Source organism: Callithrix jacchus, chromosome 1 (genome assembly GCF_049354715.1).
Source record: "Callithrix jacchus isolate 240 chromosome 1, calJac240_pri, whole genome shotgun sequence".
NCBI classification, from domain to species: Eukaryota; Metazoa; Chordata; class Mammalia; order Primates; family Cebidae; genus Callithrix; species Callithrix jacchus.
In genome coordinates this window covers 163,042,012-163,053,112 of record NC_133502.1, presented here as the reverse complement: position 1 = coordinate 163,053,112, position 11,101 = coordinate 163,042,012, and positions in this window count along the sequence as shown.

The window sequence follows — 11,101 nt, the reverse complement described above, 5'->3', positions numbered from 1 at the left end:
GCACTTCACCTGCATCATCTCATTTAATCCTCAAGCAAGGGTAGAGTGTGGTGGTGCATGCCTGTAATCCCAGTACTTTGAGGGGCCAAGGCGGGCAAATCACTTGAGATCAGGAGTTCAAGACCCGCCTGGCCAACATGACAAAACCCCATCTCTACTAAAAATACAAAAATTAGATGTGGTATGGTGCCTGTAATCCCAGCTACTCAGGAGGCTGAGGCAGGAGAATCACTTGAATCCAGAGGCAGAGGTTGTAGTGAGCCAAGATCGTACCACTGCATTCCAGCTTGGGCAACAGAGTGAGACTCTGTCTCAAAAAAAAAAAAAACAATCCTTAATCAAAGGTGGATTTCCTGGCTCCAAGTCAATAAGCCACATCTACTTTTACAGAGGTGGCATTCCCAGGAATGAGCCATCAAATCAGCAAGGGATGACTCGGTCTTCCATTCAAAACAGTAACCATTGATTGGCCACACGGACCCCAAAATGATCCAACGATGTCCTCTTTCTAGAATGCAGGTCCTGCTTGATACCCCATTCCTGGTTCCTGTAATAGATATGTTGGTACCACCACTATCCTGTCAGCCTATCCTTGCCCAAGCCAGGGAGCCCCAGCTCTGGCCACATGCAGACCAGCTTCAGCTACCAACCACAGAATCATGAGGTTTCCTTCTGCACTAGTCTCAGGATCCTCTGCAACGTTACACTCCACCCAGCTTGGCCTCTGGTGCCCCATTATGCCTTTGTCTCTATTCTCCATTCTGCTTTTGTCAACCACTGAAAGATATCAGCACCTACCCCAGGCCAAGCACTGCGCTAAATGCTTAGCAAATGTGATTTCCTTTCCTCATCACAGGTACACGGCAGGTGCTATTATCATCATGGTGATTTTGCAGATAAGAAATCTGAGGCTCAGTGAGGCAAAGTGACTTTCCCAAAGCCACACAGCCAGAATGATAAATGTGGGTTTGAACCCATCGGTCAGTGTTACTCGCCGCTCTCGTCCACTGTCTTGTTCTGCCTCTCAGGTTTGCCCACATCTCTGCCTCCTAACCATTGTGTGGTCTTGAGTAAGTCATCTAACTTCTTTGGGCCTAAGAAAGGAATGTCACCTTTCACTCTCAGCCCAAAATTTCTAGGATTCCAGCTACATAGTGACCCACTGAGCATTCCCAGGTAAGTCAGGTCTCAATTTTTAAGGGGCATCTTACCCAGAGCCCCTCCTCTTCAGCCTGTGCATCCACCCCAGGAACCATGAAACACCATCACCAAAGCCTTTCCCAGTAAGCTCTGCTGTGGCTGCTCCCGAGGAAAGACACCTGATGGGCTACATGTTTATCTCATTACCTTTCAGCCCAATAGTCCCCAATTCGGACTGCACATTGGTAGGAACAGGGATTAGAATAGAATAAAAAGCCCAGTATCTAGGTCATGCCCCAGGAAAATTAAAGCACAATCCTTAATGATGGAAGAGAGAAATAGTTTTTTTAAAAAAAAAAGATAGGGCCTCCCTCTTCTCTCTGTTGCCCAGGCTGGAGTACAGTGGTACAGTCTCAGTTCTCTGCAACCTCCAACTACTAGGCTCAAGAAATCCCCCCACCTCAGCCTCCTGAGTAGCTGGGACTACCCAGTGTTCACCACCATGCCTGGATAATTTTTTTAATTCTTTGTAACGACAAGGTATCTCTATGTTGCTCATGCTGGCTCATGCTCTCTATGTTGCTTGAACTCCTGGCCTTCAGCAATCCTCTCACCTGGGCCTCCCAAAGTGCTGGGATTACAGGCATGAGCCACCATGCCTGGCCAACAATGATGTATTTTCTTTAAACTCTCAGGTAATTCCCATGTGCAGCCAGAATTGAGAGTCACAGTTTTCAAAGCACTGGCATGTGAGAGAAAGAGCAGGGTCCTGAAGCTAGATAGCTGTGCATTATGTTTTCAGTTCTGCTACGTTTTAGCTATGAGATTTCAGAGAGCTGAGTTAATCTACTTGAGACTCAATTTGTTCATCTGCAAAATGGGAATGAAAGTAGTACATGTCACGAGTCACATACCTGGCCAGTGACCACGTCAAGATAGAACCCTAGTACCAATCCAATATCAATATTTTTGATATCTCTTAATAGTTGTCAGTGGACTTGATCCCTTCGATGTTGATTTTTCCTCAATACACAGTTATACTCATCAAGTTTGATACTCTAGTTATGTTAATTATATAAACCACAATTCATCCTTGCATGAGAGCAGAATAAAGCTATTCATACATGCTAAGGTTTAAGAATGCTTTAGACAATGCAATGTATTGTGTTTTGCAAATAAAGACTTTAAAACATTTCTGTACTATGAACTAAAAGCTCATGGGTACCTGTCAATACCAGAAGGAAAGCTTTTCAAAAAATATAAAATACCTGAAAAAAATTTTAAAAAGAAAGTAGTACATGCCTCACCATGCCCTTGTGAGGATAAAATGAGATGAAATCCACAAAGGTGCCTGGCCCCTCATCAGTGCTCAATAAAGAGCAGTTGTTCTGTTAGAAAATTACCCAAAGATTCTGCTGTCTATATTTCTTCTCTTCTACATTTAAGGAAGCAACGCCAAATTATAGAAATTATAAGATCATAATAGAATGACACATGAAGGGCTAGAGACTTAGTTATACATCCATCCAACTGATACTTGATGAGTGCCCTTAGTGCCAGGGGCTGCACATGAAATAAACATAGCTACTAAACTCATAAAGCTTCCATGCTATTGGGTTGAAGTTGGAGGGGGATGGGAGGCTTACAATAAAGACTTTTGTGATAAGTGACCTAAGGGAAAAAAACAAGCTATAAAGACAGAGAAAAAAATATAGGACCCAATTTCCAAGTCAGTGATTCCGTGAAGGCCTCTCTAAGGCCACTCTGCATAGCGTGTTTGATTTAGTTAACATTTAGACTCATGAATCCACAGCACAATTACTGGCTGATAGCAGTTGTGATTCATTCGGTGAATATTGCTAAATTACTAGGACCTTTGGGGGCAAAGGACCAGGTGGCTGAGCACTGGCCACCTGCCAGCTATTTCTGGGCCAAAGCAAACAAGTTGTGCCTTAGAATCCTCTGGCATGGTTGGTGACAACCCTACCAGTCCCTAGAGCTCCACTTCAGGCTCTCAAGTGGAAAACTTATCTCCTGCAGCCACTACCGGAAGATCCAGTGTTGCCCTTGGCACTCCCTGAGTTTTTCAAGAATGACGCCCAATTAGACTTTGTTTTCCTGAGTGCCAGGAAGTTTTCCTGATTTTTGCCCTTGTGCTAACAAACATAATCTGACATCATAAGGATAAGGAAAATTACCAGTATGTGTCCTCTCTTCCATGAGCTCCATGGGGAGAATAGTATGATCTGGATGAGAATACCCATTTTACAGAGAGATAAATCAAGGCTCAGAAAGGAAGCCATCATATGCATAGGAATAAAGAGAGAGAGCCAGAGTATTCCTAACCAAATCCAGTACCATGCTTCTAGTCCCATGAAGCCACCTTAGGGGTTCAGTCCTCGAGCAAAAGGGTCAGAGAGGCCCCACTCTGCAAGTCTAGCAAAAATAATCCCTGTGTTTATGGGTCTGATGAAGGCAGGAATTGAGGAGTGAGGTCTGAATACTTTAGGATCTGCCCTACCCTTCTCTCCAGGACACTGTCACACCCTGTCCATCTGCCCATGGGCACCTGTACTTCTGAGGCATCACCATCTTTCACCAAGAGTCCCAAGACAGAACTCGGGGTCATCTTAGACTGGTCACTCTCCCCATCCTTCACATTTAGTCACCGAATAAGGCCAATTCCTGAGTTTCAAATTAGACCCCTTCTTTCCTTCTTTATGTCAATAGCCTCCTCACTGGTCTCCTTGCACCAAGCGAATCCCACTGTAGTCTATCTGCTGTATAGCAACTAGAGTGGTCTCTCTATTACAAAAACAGGTCATACAACTCTCCTTCTTTGAAAGGCCAGGGTAGCTTCCTACCACCTTTAGAGGGAAATCCAAGCTCCTGAATTTGGCATTCAAAGCCCTTCCTCACCCAGTCCCTACCAATCTCTCTACTCCATTTGGTTTCCCCTGTCCCATCTGCTTATGGAATAGAGGCAATGATGTGTTAATAAATGTTGGACATCCAGCTCTCCAAAATAAAGCCCTGATTTGCACCATTTGTTGATATCTGTGTTGTAAATATGTCCACCAAGACCAATTACAAGCAACCAATGTATTGCCAGTGAGCTCAGAGGGGATCCATTTCAGCCATGTGGCTACAATAGACATTTACAACCTCAAGAGGATAGATAATCGTATAATGTGGTGATAATTGAGAAGTGATGTTTGGAGTATTCATTACCTTGGCAGTAATATAATTTATGTAAATGTAGGCTTATGTAATTTAATTTTATTAAGGCTGTGTTTAATGACCAGCTTACAAAACTCCTCATAATTTAATATTCCCTTCATACATATTGGTACACATTGGCCCCCGGCACCCCTGATTAAAGCACTCTGGGTAGAATGTCTGCCCTCCCTTACCCTATGGTGAACTGCAACTCACTTGTCAAGACTCTGCTCAGCTGTCCCTTCACCTGCGGAGCCCACCCTGAATGCCCATCCTGGGGCTGTCACAGGTAGCCTCCCCATTCCTCATCTGGGGCTTGTGGTCTGATCATCTGTCTTTCACCCATTTGATGGTGTCTTACTCACTCTTGGGAACTGGCATTAGGTGAACCCTAATAAATGTTTGTGGGACAAACTATTCAATATAATTTTATATCTGGATCCCCTCCCTATATGTATTTCTCTTCCAATTTCCAGCTTTTATTCAATCCTACCTATTTCCAAGGACGTCACCCAGAGCAAAAACATGCTTTACATGGGAAGTGGGAGCAGGTTGGGGAATATGGAGGGGGGAGTTCCAACCCAAATCTGCAAAATGCATTTTAATTATTTATGATTTTGAAGAAATAGAAATCCAGATTCCTCTCACAACTTTACCTCAGACCAACTTTCCCTAGTGACAAAAAAAGGAGAGGGACTCAGAATGGCAGGACCTAGCCCAACCAAGTAGCTGATCCTAGGGTGACACCTGGGAATAACCCACAGCTAAACTGGGAGAGAGAACCCCTGAGCCCCTGCCATAGAACAGGGTTAGGTGGCCACTCCTCATTTACTCAGCTTTTATTCAAGTCACACAATAATTTTATCAATCAGAAATCATTACCCCCATTTTACAGCTAAATAGACTGAGGGTTGAGGATATGCTGTGACTATTCCAAAGTCCCAAAGATAATGAGCTATGGAGCCAAGATTTAAATCAAGATCTGGCTGATTGCAAAAACAATGCTCTTAACTGCTATAATAAAACATACTGTTCCTCTCTTCCCTGTCATCTCCAGAAGGAAAGGAAAGGAAAGGAAAGGAAAGGAAAGGAAAGGAAAGGAAAGGAGAGGAGAGGAGAGGAGAGGAGAGGAGAGGAGAGGAGAGGAGAGGAGAGGAGAGGAGAGGAGAGGAGAGGGGAGGGGAGGGGAGGGGAGGGGAGGGGAGGGGAGGGGAGGGGAGGGGAGGGGAGGGGAGGGGAGGGGAGGGGAGGGGAGGGGAGGGAGAAAGAAAGGGAGAAAAAGAGACAGAGAAAGAAATCAAGACAGTAAGAGGAAGGAAGGAAGCAAGGGAGGTAGGGGAAGAAGAGGAAGAAAAAAGAAGGGAAAGAAAAGAAAGGAATATTTACAATTGTTAAGAACCTCCCTTGAGGCAAGTACAACACTGGTGCTGTACCCTTGTTAACTCATTTAACTATTAATATGGTTTGGGTCTGTGTCCCCACCCAAATCTCATGTCGAATTGCTATTCCTAATATCAGGGAGAGGGGGAACCTAGTGGGAAATGATTGGAACATAGGAGTGGATTTCTCTCTCTCACTGTTCTCATGACAGTGAGTTGTCACAAGATCTGGTTGTTTGAAAGTGAGTAGCACCTCCCCTTCACTCTCAATCTTTCTCCTGCTCCACCATGTGAAGATATGCCAGCCTCCCCTTTACCTTCTACCATGACTGTAAGTTTCCTGAGGCTTCCCCAGCCATGCTCCCTGTACAGTTTGTGGAACCATGAGCCAAGTAAACCTCTTTTCTTTATAAATTATCCAGTCTCTGGATTGGAAAAATGTGGCACATATACACCATGGAATATTATGCAGCAATCAGAAATGATGAGTTCGTGTCGTTTGTAGGGACATGGATGAATCTGGAAAACATCATCCTCAGCAAACTGACACAAGAACAGAAAATGAAACACCGCATATTCTCACTCATAGGTGGGTGATGAAAAATGAGAACACATGGACACAGAAAGGGGAGTACTAAACACTGGGGTCTATTGGGGGGAAAAGGGGAGGACCAGTGGGAGGGGGAGGTGGGGAGGGATAGCCTGGGGAGAAATGCCAAATGTGGGTGAAGGGGAGAAGAAAAGCAAAGCACACTGCCATGTGTGTACCTACGCAACTGTCTTGCATGCTCTGCTCATGTACCCCAAAACCTATAATCCAATAAAAAATTAAAAAAAAAAAAAATTATCCAGTCTCTGTTCCTTATAGCAGTGTGAGAAGAGACTAATACAACTATATGTAGAAGATGGGTATTATTATTCCCATTCTACATATAAAGAAACTGAGGTTCAGAGAGCTTGAGAAAATTACCCAGTGCTGCACATCTCATACACAATAGAACTTAGCTTTCAAAAGGCTTCTTCCTTCCATGGTTCACATTTCTGACCTTGACACAGGCTTCTAACCCCACTTCCCTCTGCATCCTCTTAGGCTGCACCCCACTTCCCCCTGCAGTTACTTAAGCTGTACCCTACTTCCCCTTGCAGCCACTTAATTTATATTTAAGCCACTTAAGAAAGTGACTTAAATAGATATCAATATTTCAGCATCAACTTGAAAGAATGTAGGCCAGTACGCAGTTGCCCCAAGAGGACCTGGCAAATCAGTAGAATTATTCTAGAAACCAGGAAAGTAGCTCTGCATTTTATCAGACAAGTGATCTAAGCCATGCTCTGTGTCTTTGTTAAGTGAAGAAGGAAGCTAAGAAGATAGTACTGAAAAATTACAGACATTTTCATGTGCTTCCCCAACAGTCCCCCAAAGTGAATCCCAAAAGGTTAAATGTGGTTTCATCACAAGCGTGGGTGTCAATTTTATAAAGGAGGGAAAGAGTCATTCATGGAGAACTTAAGCCTTTTATCCACAAAGGTATATGTTGAGTGAACTGTGATCCCCAATTCAGAACCACAGAGAAGAAATTGAAGCTTTGTGTGATACAGCATGGAACAGCCCACACCAACAGACCAGAAACCCAAGGTCTATTCCATTTTGCTTTGTCATGTACCCTCATCCAGGTCAACATAACAAAATTATTCTGCATTCATTCAACCAACCCAAGCACCTAGTTCTAGGAACTACTCTAAGTTCTGAGAAAACAAAGAAAACATTGGAACTCCCAGTTCTAGCCATGACAGAGAACAATGGCTACAGGACTTGTCTGCTTCTTTTAACAGCTATAAAACTGGACACTGAACAACAGATAATATAGGGTTACAGTCTGAGAGAAGGAAAATATGTGAGATGTGCTCCATGTTTACCTCAGTTTTCTACCTGCAAAATTGCCAGTGGCCCAGGAAAGCTGAGCTCAAAGAGATAGCAGCAATCTTACAAGGCTGGGGAAATATATAACAGGTTTTGGGCTATTGCAATACCTAGAATTTGTGGCAGAGGATACAGAAAAGAAGGATGCTATGCAGAGAAGTTGCAGAAATCTTCATGTAGGTCCCTTTGGTTGAAGGTTAAACTATGCAAGTGCAGAAGTATCACAGAAAACAACTGCAAGGGCCCAAGAGCCGAATGGAGATTACAGAGATCTCACACTATTAAGATAAGATGGAATTATGACAAGCCAGAGTAGAAACAGATCACTGTAACCACAAGCATTCACTGAGACTCTAGAAAGGCCATGATAAGGAGTAGGCTGTACTATTTCATTAATCTCATCCCAACAAGTCCATAAAACAAGGATCAAGCCTACCAAGGGGTGGGGGGAAACTCAACACTTTCCAAAGAAGTGGACTGATGTTAATTACAAAGATTCTCACTGTACTCCTAGAAGTCTTCATGTCTCTCCAACTGAAGTAGTTGAGCATCTGGGTTCCAGAATGATCCCCCAGACAGACTGGGGTTTCTTCCCAACTCTATACAGCTAATAAGCCACTAGTTGAAGACTTTTCAGATCCTGAGATTCAGAATCTGGCTGCCATGGAATGAGATACTCTGGATTCCTTACAGTTTGCCCATCTTGGTATTGAGGTACCAGTGGACTCTTCAGAAGCTACTGCACCAGGCCCTTTTGAGCGCAATTTCCAGCAGCAGCTCTTTCAGGAGACAAATGAGCTAAACATTCAGCAGTTGGCACAGCTCAACAGCAGCAATACATATTAGTTCCAGCTCAGCAGCCACATATAGAAACGCTTCTAAAACTGGACGAAAGGAAATGAAAGGAAACTAGATCCCATATTGCCATAAGCAATCTGAAATGAGTCTGCTGTTGTCTCAGATGGTTTGTTGAGACTGTCCTTATCCATGCTTTCACCAATAGTTATTCAAAGGTGGTCAATTAATTGATGACCTCCTCAGTGTGACTTTCTCAGATCACTCTACATAGAGCCCTGCATCACTTTCGTTTCCTTCATAGCACCTTGGCTTATTAGCTGTATAGAGTTACGAAGCGACCCCAATCTATCTGGGGGATCATTCTGGAACCCAGATGCTCAACTACTTCAGTTGGAGAGACATGCATTATTTTTGTATTTCTTTTAATGTGTTTTTAAGGTAGTAGCCACATCTTCCTTCTCACGGCTGACTCCCAGCACCTAGCCCAGTGCCTTGCATATATCAAGTTGGTATAAAAGTAATTATGGTTTTGCCATTTTTTAAGTAATGGCAAAAACTGCAATTACTTTTGCACCAAACTAATAGTAGGCACGTAATGAAAATATGCTGAATGAAGGAATACTTAATTGAGAAATAGCCTACCGAAAGGGAGAAATTCATATTCTATACATCTTGAACTGTTTATATTAAATTGCTTTACAATTTTTAATTATAGTGAGTCTTTTAAAAATGTAAGACTTTAAATTCGAAGTCAAACTTGAAGCATATAAATAAAACCATTCTACAAAAAAGTTACATTCCTGAGAAATATTAAAGCTATGAAATATATTTAAAATACTGTAGCTTAAACCCCATTACAAAAATGTCCTGAATACCAGAATATAGCTACAATTTTTCCTCCGTAATAGAGTTTCTCTTACAGTGAATTCTGAGTACACATGAATTTTTTATCTTGGCAACGTTAAGTATTTTTTTCATCTAACTCAATAACTCTAATTGTGTGATAGTTAAAAAAGAGTTAGATTGAGAGCATAGGGATATACTGTTTTGGAATGAGAGTAAACCTTAATTTTAGAAAATAGTAAAGGCCTCGGTGAAAATGGAGAGAATGAAAGGGTATAATAGAAAGATACCAAAAAAATGCAGTCAATAATTTTTATTTCATCAAAATAAAATTGCAAAAATTTGTTTTCTGTCTTGTTATATGAGAGTCTAATTAATATCTTTTATTTTGCCTCAGCCACAAAGCTTAAATACTTACTATCTAGACCTTTACCAAGAAATTGCTTGCCCACCCCTGCTCTACACTGAAAATTACTGAACAATGTTTGGAGAACTTAAAGAAGACCTGAAAAAGTACAGACATTTACCACTTTTTGGATTGCTAAACTCAATATTGCTAAAATGTCATTTCTCCCTATTATTGATTAATAAATAATTTATTACCATCTAAATCAAAATCCCGACTTCTCTTTTAATAGAAATTGATAGGTTGGCTCTCAATTGCATAAGGAATTGCAAAGAATTTAAAATAGCCAACACAATCTTGTGAAAGAAAAATATAGTTGGAAGATTTACTCTGCCTGCCTTCAAGACTTAGGGTAAAGCTATAATAATCAAGACAGTTTGTATTGACACAAAGATAGATAAATATTTCAGTGGAAAAAAATAAAGAGTCCAAGAATACTCCTAAATTTATACCTTCTATTGATTTTTGATAAAGGGCCAAATAATTCAAAGGAGAACATCTTTTCTGTAATTCATGCAGAAAAAACTAGATATGTATTTGAAAAAGATTAACTCACACCATGAATCAAAAAATTATTTGAAATGGATTACAGACAGAAGCTATAAGCTAAAAACAAAAGCTAAAAGCAAAGGAGTGTATCTTCTTAACCTTGAGGTAGACAGAGATCCTTTAGATAGGACACAGGAAACACTAACCATAAAAGAAAAAATAATAAATAGACATCAAAATGCATAAAGGTCTATAGCTCAATCTTTTAAATTCATACAATCAATCCTTGGCTGGATGCGGTGCCTCATGCCTGTAATCTCAGCACTTCGGGAGGCCAAGATGGGTGGACCACCTGAGGTCAGAAGTTCAAGACCAGCTTTGCCTCAAACTCTGGTGATATCCCTTCTCTATTAAAAAATATATAAATTAGCCAGGCATGGTGGCTCACACTTATAGTCCCAGCTACTCAGGAGGCTGAGGCATGAGAATCACTTGAACCCAGAGGCAGAGGTTGCAATGAGCCAAGATCACACCACTGTACTCCAGCCTGGGTAACAGAGTGAGACTCAGTCTCAAAAAAAAAAAAAAAGTAATACAATCCAAAGCAAAAACAGACAGGAGTCAAAAAAAAGACATGAACATAATACATCATCAAGGATGATACATAAATGGCATATTAAAAATGCTTAAGATCATTAGTCATTAGGATAACACAAAACCACAATGAGAAACCACAGCACACCCACTAGAATGGCTAATATTAAAAACACTGACAATAACAAATGTCCAAGACACAGCATTTGAAACTTTCGCACATTGCTGGAGGGAATGTAAAATGGTACAGCCACGCAGGGAGAGCTGATGGCAGCTTCTTGTACAGTTCCCTTGTATATCCACCTATGACCA